Source organism: Solanum pennellii, chromosome 1, assembly GCF_001406875.1.
Source record: "Solanum pennellii chromosome 1, SPENNV200".
Taxonomy (NCBI): Eukaryota; Viridiplantae; Streptophyta; class Magnoliopsida; order Solanales; family Solanaceae; genus Solanum; species Solanum pennellii.
The window spans coordinates 26,241,537-26,262,630 of NC_028637.1; the positions used below are offsets into that span (position 1 = coordinate 26,241,537).

At 31.1% G+C, this 21,094-nt stretch overlaps 1 pseudogene; it reads left to right on the top strand.

Moving 5' to 3' along the window:
• The first annotated feature begins 353 nt into the window (after window positions 1-353).
• The window catches only part of LOC107018951, a 22,982-nt pseudogene continuing 2,241 nt past the window's right edge, over window positions 354-21,094 (top strand).

Below are 21,094 nucleotides of genomic sequence, written 5' to 3' on the forward strand. Positions count from 1 at the left end.
TTATTATTTGATTACTTTCTCTCAAAATACACCATCTTCCCCAATTCATTCAAAACACCAGTTGGTTAAAAAGTAAAGTTAAAGATAAAATCTTCTCTTTCCAATAAAAAAACCCAAAAATGGAAGGACTTTCTAACTTGTTAAATTTTAGTCATCTCTTTAAAATTTGAGAAATCAATTTAGCTTTTGTAATTAGATTTTGAGGAAAAATATTTTTTATAATAGCAAATGCAAATCTTGATTCGTATTTGTAATGATGAGAATAATCGATGTCGTATATTACTTCATTCTGCAAAAGTGCCGCAAACTAACCCAAACCTATAGAACTCAACGAAGCTCAACTTTTAACGACAATGGCGGTAATGGCGACAAAAACGGTTGAATCCCAAAAGTGAAAGCGTGCTCCAAAAAACCGGAGATAAATTAGCTCACAAAAAACTAAAATCATCAACCCAAGAGGTTCTAAGGAAATCCTATGAATCGTCAAAGCAAGCTCGGAGATAAGAAGCAACAACCCAAGCCCTTATGTCGTCGTTTTCCGGAAAAAGGACATCCACATAGCAACAACCTGTGCTTTATTGATATTTAAATTAAATTAACTAATTTAATGGAAGGTGAGGGTCACTCGCCTATTAAAATTCTTGGATTGATGAGAAAACGTGTCGAAATGGTCCCTTTACAAATGTAATGAATACTTTTGTGGGGTAATAGGACGTCCGCATTGTTAGAGTGTCTTTTCGAAAATTCGGGACAACATCAGGTGTCACTTTATGTCTTTTCTCTATTAAATATTCTAAAGTCTCATCTCAAACATTCAAACCTTCTACATTATGTAAATATAATGTTATGTAATTATAAAAATATCAAATTTGTTTTTTGGGTCTCATTCAAATTTCAAGCACCAACATTAATCAACACTATTTTGATATTATTATATCTACTTATCAAATTCGTCATAACACTATTTTAATATCATCTTATTTTTTTTAAAAAATTGAGTCGTGTCTTATTATTCTAACTTTATATTATATAAGTTTTATTGAAAATAATTTACATTGTTTACATTCTTACTTTATAATGCTAGTATCTTGCCTCTTTAGACCTCATTTGTAGAAGTAGACGTAGTATAATATAACTATTCAATTTTTATTGTCAACTAAAAAATAGGGTATCTTTATACGTTCAGCCTTAGGCCCCCAAACTTGTTGAGACGAGTTGTTGGGTTTATGCCTAAAGGCTAAAATGTCTCATTTTACACACACAAAGAGTCAAAATATTGTGTGATATGTATGGTAAGTTTGTTTAATATATTCTTTTTTTAATATTTTTTTATTCTAAATTGGGGTACGATTATGTGTTATCAAATAGAGAACTCAGAGGAATAATATCAATGTTTACTCTGCAGATTTACAGTATTTTCTTTTTAACTATTGGGCTTTTTCGCGCTTTGCGTGATTATAAAAATGATAAGCTATGAATAATTTTTTTAAAGTATTGTATAGATGAACATGTATTTACAATATAATCATTAGACTTTTATTTTTTAAAATGAAAAATAATATATAAATTTAATGCATAATTAATCTTTGGAGTGTTTAATGAAATCCATTTTTATAAGTTTATCTTAATTCAATAGTGTGCATCTAACTTTTTGAGTCACACTAGAATATACATATAATGAACTTATAGAATATAACAACAAAAAAATAAATGTGATGATTTCTACAAAATCTTACAACCTCTCTCGAAAAAATAACAATAAAAAATTAATGTGATGATTTCTATAAAATCCAACAATATATTTATTTAATTACTATAATATAAAATTTCAATATGATTATTAATTACTTTAAAAATAAAGAAAATAAAGAAGTTGTTAGTGTAATGAAAATAAATACCATTCAAGCTTATATTAAAGAAATGACTTTCTAATTTTTTAACATTGTATTAAATATAATTAATAGAATTAAAGAAGTGAGTTTTAAAGGTTTTTAATTTTTAACATAACACATAAATGATGAAAAATAATGATAAATCCCCAAAAAAAGAAAAAAGAAAAGATTAATTATTAATTAATGACCAGTTATACTTCTCCAAAAAGACCGAATTCAAAACCTACGGTTTTGCCTAAACATTAAAATATGTCTCTTCCTTATTTTCCTCTTTTTACCTTTTAATATATAAATTTATTTTCACAAAAATATCTAAGCTACTGCCACTCAAAAACGATGAAATGTAAAAATTAAAAAGAATAAACTATAAATAAATTTTTGACAAAAATGACAAACTACAAAAATATGAAACTCTTTTAAAATGATTGTGATAGAAATTTATCACAATTTAGGAAGTGTTAATAAATGAATGAAATTTAGGAGGAGAAAAAGAAAAATTTTAGGAAAATTAAGTATTTTATTAATGATGAAAAATACGATACTTTAACATTTTTTTTTCAAATTTCATAGATTAGAGAAAATAAATAGTTAAATTATGTAACAAAATAAATAAATCATTAATTATAAATTAAACTTAAATTTTAATTATATTACATGAAATCTTTTCTTTCCTTTTCTTTTTATTTTAAAACCAAATGCGAGGGTTTATTAATCAACAAAACCAAAAATAAGTACAACTACCAATCCCAAAAGTGGATCTGTTCCCAATAATCAAAAAGAAAAATAAACTTAGCACTAATTAAAACAAAAAGAAAATAAACAAATGCAGAAGAATTACAAGAACTTTAGAGATTTAAAAAACACCATTTTCAGTCTACTTCTTCAATAAGCCGCACAGAAATCCATGGATACCTCAACACCATCATATCTGTCTGACCTTCATCTTCTACAAACAATATCATTTAGAGCAATTGAATACTTTGTTATTAGAATTGCGTAATATCGATGTGAAGATCGAGGATGAAGATGCTGCCCTGATTCTGTTAGTATCTCTCCCAATGTCGTTTGAGAATTTTGTTCAATCGTTCATTGTTGGGAAAGATACTGTGTCGCTGGAAGAAGTCAGATCGGCCCTTCATAACAGGGAATTGCGGCATAAGGCTAACGGCACAAGTACGGACATACAGCCTTCCGATTTGTTCACCAGTAGCGGAAAGGGAAGGAAAAACGGCGGAAAGAAAAATAAGCCGATGTCGAAGGGTGCAAAGCCAGATGATGTTTGTAATTACTGCAAGGAGAAGGGACATTGGAAATTTGATTGTCCGAAGAAGAAGAAGCAATCGGAAAAACAATCAGTTTCTGCTGCTGTTGCTGAAGAAGACACCAATTCTGAAGAAGACATTGCCCTAGTTGCGGATGAGCACACTCATCATTCAGATGTGTGGGTTCTCGATTCTGGGGCATCCTATCACATCTGTCCTAGGAGAGAGTGGTTCACGATTTATGAGCAGATAGACGGAGGCAGCATCTCGATGGCCAACAGTTCTGTCTGTAAGGTGGTTGGGACAAGCTAGATCAAGATAAGGACACATGACGGTAGCTTCTGCACATTGAACGAGGTCAGGCACGTTCCATTGATGACGAAAAATCTGATATCTCTCAGTTCTTTGGACAGCAAGGGATTCAGCTGGTCGGGAAAAGATGGAGTCTTGCGGGTCTGGAAGGGTTCAAATCTGATTCTGAAAGGTGTCATGCGTGGTACTTTGTATTTTCTACAAGGTTCCACGGTTACAGGTTCAGCCCATGTTGCATCGTCAGAAGTTCACCAGGAGGATATGACTAAGTTATGGCACATGAGACTTGGTCATATGGGTGAAAGAGGGATGCAAATTCTGTCAAAGGAGGATCTTCTTGCTGGTCATAAGGTTAAAAGCCTAGAGTTTTGTGAACATTGTGTCTTTGGAAAACTACATCGCAACAAGTTTCCAAAGGCCATTCACAGAACAAAAGGCACTCTTGATTATATCCATTCTGATTGCTGGGGTCCATGCCGTGTTGAGTCTTTGGGAGGCTGCAGATTTTTTGTGTCCATTATTGATGACTACTCAAGGATGACTTGGGTGTACATGATGAAGCATAAAAGTGAAGCTTTCCAGAAGTTCAAGGAGTGGAAAATTTTGATGGAAAATCAAACAGGGAAGAAGATCAAGAGGTTGCGAACTGATAATGGGCTGGAATTCTGCTGGTCTGAATTTGATCAATTCTGTAAGGATGAAGGGATTGCTCGACATCGTACAGTCAGAAATACACCACAGCAGAACGGTGTAGCTGAGCGGATGAATCAAACACTTCTGGAGAGAGCAAGGTGCATGCTCTCTAATGCTGGGCTAGATAGAAGATTCTGGGCAGAAGCGGTTAGTACAGCTTGCTACTTGATTAACCGCGGACCACATACAGGCATACAGTGCAAAACACCTATGGAGATGTGGTCAGGAAAAGTTGCTGATTATTCAAATCTGAAAGCTTTTGGTTGTACGGCTTACTATCACGTCAGTGAAGGTAAGTTAGAACCAAGAGCTAAAAAGGGAGTATTTGTGGGCTACGGAGATGGAGTGAAAGGTTTCAGAATCTGGTCTCCAGCAGAAAAGAGGGTTATTATGAGCAGGAACGTTGTCTTTGATGAAAGTTCTCTGCTTAGAACCATTGTGAAGCCTACAACTACGTCAGAAACTGGGAGTCTTGATAAACAGGTGGAGTTTCAAGTCATTCAGAACGAGAGCGATTTGAAAGAACCTGAAGAGGAGGATCAAGAGCCACAGACAGAAACTGATATTCCAGAATCTATGCCATCAGATATCCATCGGAGTATAGCTCAAGATCGGCCAAGGAGGGTTGGAGTTCGGCCACCTACGAGGTATGGTTTTGAGGACATGGTGGGTTATGCACTGCAGGTTGCTGAAGAGGTAGATACATCTGAGCCGTCTACTTACAAAGAAGCCATTTTAAGTTCTGATTCTGAAAAATGGTTTGCCGCTATGGGAGATGAGATGGAGTCCCTACACAAGAATCAGACATGGGATCTGGTCATACAGCCTTCGGGGAGAAAGATTATTACTTGCAAATGGGTTTTCAAGAAGAAGGAAGGGATATCACCAGCAGAAGGAGTCAAGTATAAAGCCAGGGTTGTTGCCAGAGGTTTCAACCAAAGAGAGGGAGTGGACTACAATGAGATCTTCTCACCAGTGGTCAGACATACTTCCATCCGAGTGTTACTAGCGATTGTTACACATCAGAATCTGGAGCTTGAACAACTTGATGTGAAGACAGCGTTTCTACATGGAGAGTTGGAGGAAGAGATATACATGACTCAGCCGGATGGTTTCCAAGTTCCAGGGAAGGAAAATCACGTCTGCAAGTTGAAGAAGTCCTTATATGGACTTAAGCAGTCTCCAAGGCAGTGGTACAAAAGGTTTGACAGCTATATGGTGAAGTTGGGCTATACTCGGAGCTCATATGATTGTTGTGTCTACTACAATAGGCTCAAGGATGATTCATTCATCTATCTGGTGCTTTATGTAGATGATATGCTGATAGCTGCAAAGAAGAAGTATGACATTCAGAAGCTGAAGGGTTTACTTAGTGCTGAGTTTGAGATGAAGGATCTGGGAGCCGCTCGGAAGATTCTAGGGATGGAGATCATTAGAGACAGAGAGAGAAGGAAACTTTTCTTGTCACAGAGAAGCTACATTCAGAAGGTCTTGGCGAGGTTTGGCATGTCTTCATCTAAGCCTATTGATACCCCCAGTGCTGCCAATATCCATCTCACTGCCATGTTCGCTCCACAGTCAGAAGAAGAGAAGGAGTATATGTCACGAGTCCCTTATGCCAGTGCCGTAGGAAGTTTGATGTATGCTATGGTCTGTACAAGGCCAGATTTAGCACATGCAGTCAGTGTAGTGAGCAGATTCATGGGACAACCAGGGAGAGAACATTGGCAGGCTGTGAAGAGAATTTTCCGGTACCTTAGAGGTACATCTGACGTTGGTCTCATTTATGGAGGTGATACTCAGTGCTTGGTTACTGGCTATTCTGATTCTGACTATGCTGGAGATGTTGACACAAGAAGATCGATGACTGGCTATGTGTTTACCCTTGGAGGATCTGTCGTCAGTTGGAAGGCAACTTTGCAACCTACAGTGACTTTGTCTACTACGGAAGCGGAGTACATGGCCTTGACAGAGGCTGCAAAAGAAGGGATTTGGCTGAAAGGGCTGGTTAGTGATCTTGGTCTGCATCATGATCAGGCTACGGTGTATTGTGACAGTTTGAGCGCAATTTGTCTAGCCAAGGATCAAGTCCATCATGAGAGAACCAAGCATATTGACGTGAGGTATCATTTTCTGAGAAGTGAGAAGAGAATCAAGGTGAAGAAAGTAGGAACTGCTGATAATCCTGCTGATATGTTCACAAAGCCGGTTCCACAGAGCAAGTTTCAACACTGTTTGGACTTGCTCAACATCAGAAGCTGTTAATTGCCCTGCGGGGCAACTCTGAGGAAGAGGGGGAGGCCTGGCACTATCATAGTGCGTCTGAAGAATCTGTTCGGAGAATTCAAGTCAAGGTGGATATTTGTTGAATGCCTTGAATCGGACCCGTTACAGCAGAAAGAACGGGGGTCTCGCTGCCCGGTCAGCGAGTCGGGGGGTCCAGGGGGGCGACGCGCCCCCTGGCCTGGGGGTCCGGGGGGGCGGAGACGCCCCCGGCCCGACGGTATACAATGTTGTTGTATTGGGCCCTTAATTATCTGTCAATTCTGTATTTTGGGCCCAAGCCTGTTAGGGCGTAGCTTAGCACTATATATAGACGCTATGGCAAACCCTATTCTGTAATTCTGTTCTTTCCTCTCCATAATAAAACTGCTCCCCTTCTTCCCGTGGACGTAGACAATTTATTGGTGAACCACGTAAATCTGTTGTCTTTGTTTTTCGCGTTTATATTTTCTCGTATTATATCGAATTCCGCATAACAATACATATTTTGCAACTTTTTTATGGCATCGGACAATGATCATTCAAACATAAATAACAATATATACTGCATTAAAAGGAATATGAGCATATGATAAATCAATTAAAAGAGAGAGGATGAAGAGGCTCTCACCCTAAAGAACACAAGCTCCCAATACATATAGAGATGGGAAAAGGATAAATATATCTCCAAACTTTCGTAAATGGTATGTGTATACCCTTCGTTATACTTTCAGGACATCAGTAACCTTGCCATCCAAATTTTGGAGCATATATACCCTTTAAGTTAATGGTAGTACACGTGTCTCGATCCTAACCACTGATATGATACTTGTAAAATTTCTGCCCAAAATTAAAAAGATCCACCCGAATTAATCTAGAAACCAGCCCAAATACATAGTACCCATGACCAACAAATATAAACTCAAATCCCCAAATCAATTCACCTAAGGGCGAGAATAAAAGTGGAAACCGTAGCTCCGCCACTACACAACAACTCAAGATGTACAATTGTAGGCCAAAGCGTGATCAGAAGGGCAAAATATTGAAGCAAGAGTATCAACCAAAGTAGCTTCATTCAAAGAGGATACAATCAGATCCCGATGGTTCATCAATACTAGGGTGATTAGTCATGAGCAATTGGAATCCTTTAGAGAAGAGATGCAGGATCGGCTTTGTAGCAACTACAATATCATAATTAAAGAATTAATTTGCCTATTTCCCCTACGAATAAGCACAAGAAAAAGAAAAAGCTCATCAACTTGGCAGTAAGCAATCTGCTGAAACAAATTGTTGTTGATTTTGGCTTTGAGGACTAACTCTTCTATGAATTCTTGCTTTTTTCATATTATGAGTTTGTTTTTTTAAAATAAGAAATCACTTAATTTAAGATCCCACATACGACCCAACTCCTTCTCTTTCTCATTCACATCTTCTCTCCAAACAAATATAACCTTACTACTTAACTAAATTATAATTCTATTATCAGTCTTTGTGCTTGTTTGGATGGGTCTTTCTCTTCTACGAGAGAGTTGAGGAGAAGTTGGAGAATTTAGTGTTGAATATGATTTTTGGAAGAAGATGGGGAAAGATGTTGCTTAACAAGTGTTTAAGTTGCTTAATTTTAAATTAAGTGATTTGAATTGGGAATTTGGTATTTATTTTTGGGTTATTGGTATTATGTATTTGGGCGGGTTTTAAAATTAATTCGGGTGGATTTTTTAAATTTTGGGCAGAAATTTAACAAATATCATGTTAGTGGTTAGGATTGAGAAACGTGTACCGCCGTTAACTTAAAGGGTATAAATGTTCCAAAATTTGGACGGCAAGGATACTGACGTTCTGAAAATATAACGAAGGGTATACACATACCATTTACAAAAGTACGGGGATATATTTGTCCTTTTCCCTATAGAGATTGTCAAATTAAATATTATTAAAATTTTTGTAAGATAATATATAATATTTGTTGATTTACTTAGAAAATTAGTATAATGATGTTTTTCTCCAAATTTCTTATGATTCATTTACTCTCAATGTTCGGAAAATTGATTAGACAATGCACTTTTTGGTTATTTTTTATTATTATTAGCACTTTATATGTATTTATGGTTCTTCTTTTTAAAAAAAAAAATAGGTTCAAATACGATTTTATATATATGCTCAAAATATATACATAATTTCTTGCAATTCTTTTCTTTCTCTACTTCCTATTAAGAAAAAAAATTATGTTTTTCTTCACTTATAAGTACACTAACAAGTATTTATAAAAGAATTTTTTTTAAAGTGATAATAAACATAGACGAATATATAAATTAAAGATCTTTTTAAAAATTAATTGAATTGGAAGTTTGATTTGTGCATAAATTCGATTGGAAATATTTGAATAAAATTTATACAAAAATTTTCAATAACGCGCGTAGCGCAGCCAAACTCACTAGTTAAATTTATATAATTAGGAGGTATATATATAAAAATTCATAAAATTAAATTGTTCATAAAATTCAATTTACAAAATTAAACTTTTGTTGATGTGTAGTTAATTATTTTTTATATAATATCATATCATATATTTATTTAAAGGAGAACCTTAAATGCGCCTACGTGGTGGCACCACGAATCAGAATTTCCTTTTAATTTATTTTATTTCCAAAACTAGCCTTCTTTTTTCATGAAACGTTATGACTTTTATGAAAAATTGCGTCTTTTATGAAAAGTTGCGACTTGAATGAAAAATTTTGACTTTTATGAAAAAGTGCAACTTTTATGAAAAGTTTTAACCTTTCTGAAGGGTTGTAACTTTTTCAAAGAATTGTGACCTTTTCGATAAGGCAAAATAAGCATTTGATCACAATATCCTTTGTTGTCTATAAATAGAGGAATTTTCTCTGAACTTCTTCTTTTTCCTTTGTACATTTAAATATTTTCTCAACTGTGTTCATGTCGAGTAACTTACTAACATCATTGTATTGTATTAATACACTGGTGAATATAATTATTCTATCATGACATTATATCTATTCCCTTAAACCTTAGGTACTAGACGAGAATAAACCCCTTAAGGAACACTGTGCATTCAGTGGGCTCGATTTTATTCATTACGTTTCATTCTATTGATACATATCTGAATATGCTCTTTACAGTCATTTATTTATGCTTATATTATTAATTGTTGTTTTTGAGTACATTCTTTATACTTTATTATTTATGTTTCTTTAAATTTATTGTCATAATTTTTTTTTTGTGTGTATTAAATAACGAGTGTTAATTGACTATTCATCTTCTAGTTTTTTCTACTGGAATTGTTGAAGGTAGGATATAAGAATCTCCACAAATCTCTAATTTCTTTATCAACGTCATTCCTTCACATACAAGGATGAGATTTTTTGTTAATTAAAATGTCATTTGTGAGTTAATTGCTTTGAATGCCCATATTTTTTGTCTTTCATATTGTAAAGTATCTATCTTTACTAAATTTTATCAGTAGGTATTATGTGCACTTTAAGGAGAAAGTTGATTGAAGTATTGTATATGATCCACTTTGACAAAGTCCATCCTTTAATTTTTTTCTTTTTCCATCCCATTCGACTCTTCGAAATATTTTTGATGTGATTTATGACTATTTTCGGCAAGCTTAATTTGAATAATATGCAAGCAAAATATATGTCTATTAACATAGATTTGTTGACCTTCATTGCTTAACATTTTAGTTATATAGGTTAGACCCATTTTTAATTTTTCATGTTCAAGAATATTTCTTTAACATGAGTCTACAAGCCAACATTTTGATCTATTTGTACTTTCATAATGCAAAAATTAGATGTACATATTTCTGAAAAAGTCATAAAATTGCATTGATGAAGCATCTAAAAGGGTCTTAAAACCAGCAGTTTAATGAAGAATGAATTTCAAAAAGGGCCAACAATATTATTTTTCTGTTGTTTCAAATTTATTCTTCTCCTTCTAAAAATTTTATTAGAGTAACAAAGTAACAATAATAAAAAATCCAAATATTTAATCTCTTACACGTAAATTTTCTGTAAGAAAAAATATTATGTTGTTGTGGTGTACATTTTTAACGATCTTCTAACCATAGAATTATCAAATTCTGTATTTTGCATGTACAAAAGAATATAAAAATTGATGCTTCCTTGCTACATAAAAATATCACTCAATTTTAACAAGATAATTATTTTAGCAAACATATATTATGATAAATTATGTAAAAGAAAAAAATAATTAAATTTTAAGATACTTTTATTCATAAATTATATTTTTACAATTCAGGAGATATGTGATAATGTCGAATCATTAAATTTATGTTGAAATATTCTTAAAACCTTCTAAAATTTAATTTTTTGCTTTTTTCATATAATAGTCAATTATTGGAAAGGTTGTTCTAAACTTCAGAAAGATTGTTTATGCACGTGCAAACCGAGGCTAAGTGACCTAGTATTTATATAAAAGTGAACTTTAGGCCCGCATATGTGACGCAACCACAAATCATGATTCTCTTTTAACTTATTTATTTCCAAAATTAGTTTTCCCTTTCATGAAAAGTTGTGAATTTTATGAAAAATTTTTACTTTTACAAAAAGTTGTGACTTTTTATGAAAAGTTCAACTTTTACAAAAGTTGTGAATTTTTATGAAATGTTGCGAGTTTTACGAAGAGTTGCGACTTTTATGAAGAGTTGCAACTTTAATGAAGTGTTGCGACTTTTATGAAGAGTTGTGACTTTTATGAAGAGTTGCAACTTTTATGAAAAATTGTGATTTTTATGAAAATTTGTGACTTTTCCAAATAGTTGTGACTTTTCTTATAAGGCACCATAAGCACTTATTAACACTATCTTTTGTTGTCTATAAATAGAGAGATTTCCTCTCATTTTAAAACAACGAAAATTCTGAACTTATTCTTCTTCTTCTGCAGAATTATATATTTGTGTATTTTGCTCATGTTGAATGACTGATTGACACCATTATTTTTGTATCAACACACTTGTGAATATAATCACTCTATCCTTAGAGGATCTATTCCTTTATTCTACGGGTAGTATAACGGAATAAATCCTTAAGGGAACAATATGCATTCAGTGGGCTCAAGTTTTCCTATAAGCTTCATTTCATTATTACAGATTCTTGTATGTTTTTTTACAGTCACTAATTTATGCTTATTTTTTATCATTTTTTTTAATTTTTGTGTACATGTTTTAAAATTTTTTGTTTATGTTTATGTTTTTTATCATTATGTTGATGTAAAGATATGTTAATCAAGTATTTGATGTAGTCATTAGACTATTGGTGTCATGTAGATTAGAATTCTTAAACTTGTAAAATAAATGATTTTAATCTTTATAGAGGTTTCAGTGGCTAAAAGATCCATGAGATGTGCAACAAAGGACTTTAAACGTTCAAAAGTTAGGGTGGTTCAACACTACCTTGGAGTTTTATTTATTCAACTTTCTATCTTATCAAGATATTTAATGGACTAGTCACGTTCAAAAAATAAAGGAATATGGTGGGATGGTAAGTATTGTACTCAACCTAAATCAAACGTTTGGGGTTCAAATGTTAGGTTCGAGTCAATGAATTACCCCTCAAAGTAGGATGAAACTATAATTTTAAGAAATTTTAAAGAAATAATTACCTCCTTATAAACTTTAGACTAAAAGTCCCCAAAATAATAATGTTTTAACCATATTGATCAAAACATAAACAATCAAATATGTCTTTTGGCTATCAAAGTAGTGTCATCGACTATGTATGATTTTGAATAAGGGACCTGCCATGACATCACTTAATCCAAATTATTTGAGCGACATACGTTATTTCATTGAACTCCAAGAGATGTGATATTATATTTAAATTAATTTATCAAGTACGAAACAAATTATATAAGATGTATAATATTTAGATTGTGTAAGTAGCGGTCTTGAGTAGGAGAAAAACTCTCGCAATTGATGAATATAACGTTTCTACAACTTATTCAAAATACAAATATCGAAAGTGAAACAATTACACATCTTTTGTAAAGACTTTGGTGATGAAAAACTACTGTAACATGAAGAATTAATAATAATATTCTTAAATAATTAAAATCAAATCCTTTTCGTTTTAAGATTAAAGAAAAACATTTAATTTCATCTTTGGATAAAATATTCTTGATAATTTATTATAGGGTTGTACCTTCATAAAACCACATTATTTATCATATGTTCAGAATAGATTATTGATATAGTTCACCACTACACGAAGCGCAGACAACTTCCATTAAACAGGTATGGTAAGGACATTTGTTATTCATCATACGTTATTGGGAAAAAACGATGAGTTCTCTAGTTTATCCTGATTCACATTTGTTTTTGATCAATTTCAACACGTATTGTCCTTTCATGTTGAAATCATTTCTCTCTTACTTTGGAATTACATCGAACCCATTGATAAAAATGTGTAATTTATGTGTACAAGAGGTATAATAAATAGAGTTTAGGAACAAGAATTGAGATTCATAAAGCCCATCATTTATTTGTACCAATGGATCTCATGGGCTTCACATGTCTAGAAAACAATAGTTTTCTCAACATTTGGTTGAAAGTCTCATTCCTTGTCTCGAAATTTGTAGTAAGACTTGGGAATTATATCGAGGCATTAGATAGGAACATACATTATTTTAGTTTTTAATAGTTCAGTTGATTGACTATTTGAAATTTCGCTTGGTGAAGGTTCAATTCCCCAAGTTATTTACCCCTCCCATACTCCCAATTTGTTGAAAAAGGAAAAGAAAATGGTTAGTGTATATTTCTGGATAGAGAAAAATATGAAGGTGAAAAATATTATTGTTGTGTGATGTAGCTTTCTTTGAAATTTCTATAGCAAAAATTATGCATTGACCCGAGGATAACAAACATTGTTTCTTTTCGTGTTAGGAAATCGAAGAAGGTCAACATCTAAAAAAGTTGATACTAGACTGTATTGCTTTTTTCATCAAAGTAGGTGTTTGGTGTTCTAAATTTCTTAAGTTTGAGTACAATTGTTTTCTACAAGTGTTTGTATCAATCTATTATTGATACTTAGCTCTAATTTTGTGATAACTTGTTTGTGTCCATTGAGTATTTATTTTGCATAAGTATCAACACTAGTTGATCCTATTGATGCCAAAATTGTTTTTCTTGCAAGATTGATTTGTGTCCATCTAGTGTTGATATTAAGCTTTAATTTATGAATAATGTGTTTAATAAGCATAAGTACCAATACTAGTTGATCCTATTGATGAAAAAATTGATTTTCTTTCAAGATCTATTTGTGGCCATCTAGTGTTAACACTTAACTTTAAATTTGGAAATAATATATATGTTAAGCATAAGTACCCACACAATTTGATCATATTGATGACAAAATTGATTTTCTCGCAAGAGCGATTTTTGTCCATCTAATATTGACACTTAGCTTGAATTTTGGAATAATGTGTTTTTTAAGTATAAGTACCAAAACCGGTTGATCTTATTGATGACAAAATTAATTTTCTTTAAAGATCGATTTGTGTCCATCCACTGTTCACACTTACCTTTAAATTTACAAAAGATAGATTTCTTAAGCATAAGTACCAACACTAGTTAATCTTATTGAGGATAAAATTGATTTTCTCGTAAGATCAATTAGTGTCCATCTAGTGTTGATATTAAACATAATATAGGAATAATGTGTTTACAAGAATAAGTACCAACACTAGTTGATCCTATTGATGATAAAATTAATTTTCTTGCGAGATCGATTTAGTGTCCATCTAGTGTTGATATTAAGCTTTAATTTAGGAAAATGTGTTTTTTAAGTATAATTACCAACACTAGTTGATCCTATTGATGACGAAATTGATATTCTTGCAAGATTGATTTGTGTTCATCTAGTGTTGATATTATGCTTTAATTTAGAAATAATGTGTTTTTAAGCATAAGTACCAACACTAAATGATCCTACTGATGATAAAATTGATTTTCTTGCAATATTGATTTATGTCCATCTAGTGTTGATATTAAGTTTTACTTTAGGAATAATGTGTTTTGCTAGCATAGTTATCAATGCTAGTTCTATTGATGACAAAATTGATTTTCTTGCAAGATCGATTTGTGTCCTTCAAGTGTATTATGCTTTAATTTAAGAATAGTGTGTTTTTAAGCGTAAGTACCAACACTAGTTGACAAATAACTCGTGGTTGCACGATTGGTAAAAAGAATATATCCATCCGCGTTTCATTCCGAATTCGACTAGGACACAAGACATTATATATCATCAGTATATCAAATAATAAGCTCAGTTAATATAGATTTTGAGATGAAACTTAGGGAACATAGCATGTTTACTAGTCCATACGAAATTTCACTCTCTAAATTTAGTTTGATTTAAGCTACTAACTTGAATAATCACTTCTTCATTAAAGTCTATTACCATTTGTTATTAAATGCCTCAACTTTTCAAGGAATTATAAAATTAGGGATGTCAAGATCGTAGAAAAGAAAGTTCCTTTTTAAGAAATCTCTGACGAATAAATTGATGTCACTTATAAATATAAAGAAGACGTAACCAAAAGCTATAATAGGTTACACTTTTATGCTAATATACCAATTCTTCACTACATTAGTCATATTACACTTACAACAGATCCAAGCTTAATCAAGATGAATGACTTGAAATATATGTCACTACAATGTCGCTTGGGTTGAAAGGAGAAAGGGTAGGAAGACGAGAGCTGAAAGAGTTATTTCTGTTTTTTGATAAGGGGGATAAGAGAAGACTATATCTTATTTGCTTACCTTCCTGTAGACCAAATAGAGGAATTAAATGCTCTGGGCTCCACATAGTGCAAAATAATCAATGAACTTCACTCTCCATTAACCTTAAGTCTTTCCCTTCTAGGAGTCAAGTCTATTATAAGTCTAAAGGCACAAATAGAATAGAAAATCTATTGTCACCTCTACCCTGGGTAATTACTGCTTTCTATTAATAGGTAAAATCGTGCTCTTCAGCGATTTGGGGGAAAAGAAAGACTTATCTGATAAACCTTCAATGATTTTTGGAAAAATCGTGTTCTTCGTGTGAAGTTCTGTTAGAAAGCGAGAAACGTTCTTCAGATCAGCTTTCACCTGAAGAGATTTTATTTTTGAGAGAAAAGTAAGTTTTAATTTTTTATTAAATATTTTTTTGCTCAATAAGGATTGGAGGGAGGATTGAAATATTAGAGGAAAAATAATATATTAGTGAAAACTTTAAGGCAATTTTTGAAATGAGTTGTTTTTATGATTATAAAAATAGGACACTTTAAAAGTGTGGCCATATATGTAAATGCTTGTTTCAAATTATGTCATATATTAACAACGCTTATAAAATGTAGCTTATACCATTAAAGAGTACACTTTACAAGTGTTGCCAATATTATCGCCGCTAAATGTTAAAAATTCTGGCTAAGGTTTATAAGTGTCCCCAAAAGTATTTTATGCAACACTTAAAAAAAAAATTGTAGTTCTTGGAGCTATTAACCATGATAGTATTAAGTCATTTTTACATCTTGTACTTATGTTAAAAACAGAACTTCAACAAAGCAAATATTATAGAAGTTGAAACCCAAAAAAGGGAACAACAATGAAAAGCATAAAATCAAAGAGACCACGCAAAATCCAAGTATGACAGCTGAAACATTTTCTAGTGATCAGAGTTTGCTTCAGCAAAAAGAGATGCATATAGATATGAACAGTAAAACGTATCTAGAGGCCTTAACTAGTAAATTAGAAGGGGAATGGAAACATGTGGAAAAGAGAACAGAATTATAAATGTACTAAAGAAAATATGAAATCAATAAGCTTAGGCTCGTCCTACTCTTAGAAGTCTATATCAGCGTAGCATATAGGTAGAGGCATGCACTACAGCAATCATTCATCCCATTTTACTAGAAAAACAATACAAAATGTATCACATGAACTACCCCCCCCCCCAACCTTGAGGTCTGTGAATGTTGTCACTACCAAGATATTTTCAGAAATATATAGCTGACGTATCAGTTTCAAATGCTCCTTTTAAATATCTCAAAAGGACATAGTATACGATATGAATTAAGCATGGTAAAACAGTTGGTTCCAATTTCAATAATCCTTACAACGGGGAAAAGAGAAATAATCATAATATGTAGGTAATATTCTCTCGAAAATATTATGACTTATGAAACCTCATGCGAGCTTCGGGTACCTCATTAGTATGATACTTACTAAAATGTTAATTCATGTCTAATGCTACACAAATTTTCGGACCCAAAGTTAACTCATATTTCAGTTGAAAATGATCTTATCAAATGTTCTGGAAGGAGAGTCTATGACATGCACATAGCATTATAAAACAACCGGTTTCGATTGATATAATCCTTAGAAACGGAAAAAAGATAGTTATAAGGAGACAATGTGTTCTAAAGTGTCATCTTAGGTTTCCTTTGTTTGTATTTAATGTTGGTATGAGTGTTCAAAACTAATGTTATTAACTGCATGTATATACATCAAATTTAAGCACTAATTTGATCTGAATAGGTCTTAGTTATTCAGATCTTATAAGAGGTATTATGTTTGTGTATATTCACCCCCGCTCTATCACAATCACCTAACACCACCACAATCCTTAACGTCGCCGACCACCATTGCACTCGCCATCAACATCAATATAATTGTATCCACCCCACCCCTACCAGAACTATTGTTGTTAATCCTTACAAACAATGACCTTTATAATCACAACTACCACCAACACATTGTCAACCACTACATGCTCTTCAACCACACCAACAACACCGGCAACTACTAACATCAACTAAATTCTACCAACACAACCACCTCTACCACCAAAATTACTAACAACTAAAACCAACCATTTACCCCACACTGATGAAAAACCATTTTCACAATCACTAATAAACATATATATTTTATTTCTTTATCACATAATGTTTTTATTTTATTAATTTATATTTTTGATATTAAATACCTTTTTATTTGAATTTTATATTTATTATTTATACAATGTTTGAAGCTAAAAAAAATATATTGATCATTAGAATGTGTATTCATATTGAGATATCTGAATCTTGATGAGAACAAACAATGTCTTATTAGTCCTCAAGCTATGGACTAGTAATTAATTCAGAAGAAAGGATTTAAAAAATTGGTAATGGAGAGTCAAACAACAAAATGTAAAACAGTGGCCTTGTGTATTTATGCTAGCTACTCAATTTAGCAATTGCAAAAATCCAATTTGTATAATTATCAACGAATGAATCAATAATGTAATGTTGTTTTCTCCTTTTGTTTTTAATATGGGAAAGGCTTTCAAGAAAAAAAATGGATGGGTAGAATAACAAATATAAAAATACCCTAGTTTCCCCAATTTTGACACTCTTTTTGTCCGAATCCAACACATAGTTTTGCTCCTTTCTAAACACCACCTCCTCTACGATATCCTCCTTTTACATGTCCATGTCGTCCTCATCTGTTGCTTCCTCGTTACTATCCTCCTGCCCAGAATTAGTTTTAAAAGGATGTTTTAGGCAAGAAAAACATGACGAGGAAAGAAAGAGTATATCAAAGGGAAATTTTGCTTCCAACAAAACTCTTAGTGGGTGTTTGGATTGACTTACAAAAACCAAAGTCCCCTTTAAAGATTACTTTCTCGAAAAAAGTTAAAATTTCGAGGATTCTATGTTGGTCTGCAACATAAATATATAGGAATGAAAACGATAAAAATAAGAGGATTTTTTTCTTAATTTCAAATTTCAAGTGAAAATGTGGAATACAAAGCCTGAACTTTCATTGTTCACCCGGAATATGGGCCTTCTGACTATTACCAGCAGTATTGGAATGCAAACAATTGGGATTGTCATCATCTTAAAGGACACTTTCCAAAGATAATCATACTGCAATATTAAATTAATTTGAGTTAGAATTCATTCAATGCGTCAAAATGACTTGAAAAACGAATGCAAATTTATACCAGCATGAAAAAATAGAAAAGAGTTTAGACCACATATCTGCCTCAAACCTCAATACAACCATATCAACAAAAGTTCAGCTTCAAATGAAAGGCTTGATAAGAATGCAATCTAGATAAATGCTTCTCAAATATATTAAAATATGTTGACATCACGTTTTGCTGTGAAAGACTAAAACTTATTTTATTTAAAGAATATAAATAGTTATAATCCAATTACTTCACTAAGTAGAAGTAATAGAAATCCCACAATTCACTTGGAGAAGTGAGTTTTTAAACAAATTAAATCTGAAAAAAGATGTTATTCCACATTAAACTGATAAATCACAAAAGAACCCTAGATTTCAGATCCGAAATCTTTAACATAAACACAAGAACAAGGTAATTGTTTTTAAAAAAAAAAATATTGCACATTGTTGACAATCCTTTGACGAGTATAGAGAGGACGTTCAGTCCGCAAATCACCACAATCCCTATCCCAGGGAGCAGCTTCACCTCCCTGAGCCTGAGCAACCATCTATTTTGTACCATCCATCTCAATTTCTGACCTAGCCGAATTTGTTTCTTCACAATCAAAATAGAAAAAAAGCATGTTACTAAATTTTAAAAGAAATTTACAAAATAAGAGATAGACTATGTGAACACCTTATTTTTTACCAAAACAAAATATATTTTACACCAATTTAAAAAGGGTTATATTTAAAATAAAATAAAATAATAATAATAAATTATAAATTAATAAAAATTATAAGATCAATTATACTTTAATAATAATAAAAAATTTTATAAATAGAAGTTGGGAATTTAAGTTATTTGTTAATTATATCTAGTCCAAAAATAATAATAGTATAGAAAATATCATGAAAAAGTATAAAAAAGAAAAAAGAAAAGAGGAGTCCTAAAAATTTCAAATTTGTTTTACCTTATTCTAATTACTCCCAACTTCTTAACTTATTTTCCTAAAAAATCTCATCCCATCTATTTTTTTTATTTTTTTTACTTCTTTTGCACGATTTTTAAATGTTTACACAATTTTTTCATTTATTTTTATTTTGTTAATTCGCTATTATTATTATTTATTTATTTTATATCCTTATCACAACCCCAATTTTCTCAACTAATTTTTAAATATAAATCTAATCCCACTACACTACGTTCCTTTAAATTATCACCAGATTCTCACCCAAAAAATATTATACAACCCCACGGTAAGTTGAAAAAAAATATACAGAGAGAGAATACACATAAACTTAGATTGAAAAAAGAGAGAGAAAAAAAAAAGCAAGAGCGAAAATCTAAGAGAAGAAAAGTGAGTTATTATTTTGAGAATCAGGTGAGAGTTATAATCTTGTTCGCGGTTTCAATTCGTGGCTCATTAAAGTTAATACTTGTTTATTTTCTTTGAAAATCAGTAGATCATAGAAGTTCTTTTTGTGGTGAATCAATAATACACGGTAACTCTAAATTCATGAATTCTTGTATGATTTTAATGAAACGCTTGTAAGAAAGTTTAATTCCAATAATATGAAATTCGTTTAATAGTGTGTTATTATTATTTTAATGAAATATCACTTTTGTGATTGATGTTATGAGTTAATTTTAAAATTAGCAAAACCTTAAGAAAACGTTGTCAGAGATTCTTATTGTTAAGAATAAATAAATAAATAAATAATATGCATCATGTATTATTATTATTATTATTATTATTATTATTATTATTATTATTATTATCCTCTTTAAATGAGATTTACAATTTATATGAAATTCCATGATATTGAATAAGTATTTTTTTTAAATTTAATTTTCACTAATTATTTTTAAATTTTCTCTATTCTTGTTAGATTAGGTTATAAACTAATGTTTAATAGATTAGCAATTCAGAAAAGCTCGTAGAATGTACTTTAATTTTTTTTAAATTATAATTTTGATAAATATTAAATAATTTATCTTTAAAATAAAAATAAGATATTTATCAATTTAATTTGGATTGCTAAATTATATAATTAAGAGGATATAGGAATATTATTTATAGGTTCTGATAAAAAATAAAAAATATAATGAAGAATATTAATTGAAAAATAAATGAAAAGCATAAGAAGAAACAAAGAAATAATAATAATAAAAAAGCAACGTGAATTGAAAAATAATAAAAATATAATTAAAAAACAAAGATCAGAAACCAAAAAAAAATAAAAAAAAGAGAGTAAAAAGAATAATGAATAAATAAATAATAGAATATAATATATTCATGAAAGAAAGGAAAATAGAAATAAAATAAAAATAAAAATGTTAACAAAACGTAAGATTTTTTTAAAAAAAATTAAGTAAAAAAAAAGATAAAGAGCAAATTTAAAAGAATGTCAACAAAAAATTAAAAATTATTACTTTACTGTTAAAATTTAAGACAAAAAAACAGCAAAAAAAATAAAAAAGATAATTAAAAAAACGTGTAGCATTTAAAAAAAAAAGAAATTTAAAAAAATTTAATTTTTCTTTGTAAAACTAATAGTATATCTCTAAAAATTTTACCTCTTATTTAAAAATGTAACTAAAAAAAACAATTCTAGAATTATCCAAACTCTAAAATCTTTTTCCTATAGAAATTCTTACTTCAAAAATATTAAATATCTATATACTTTCATTAATATATATATATATA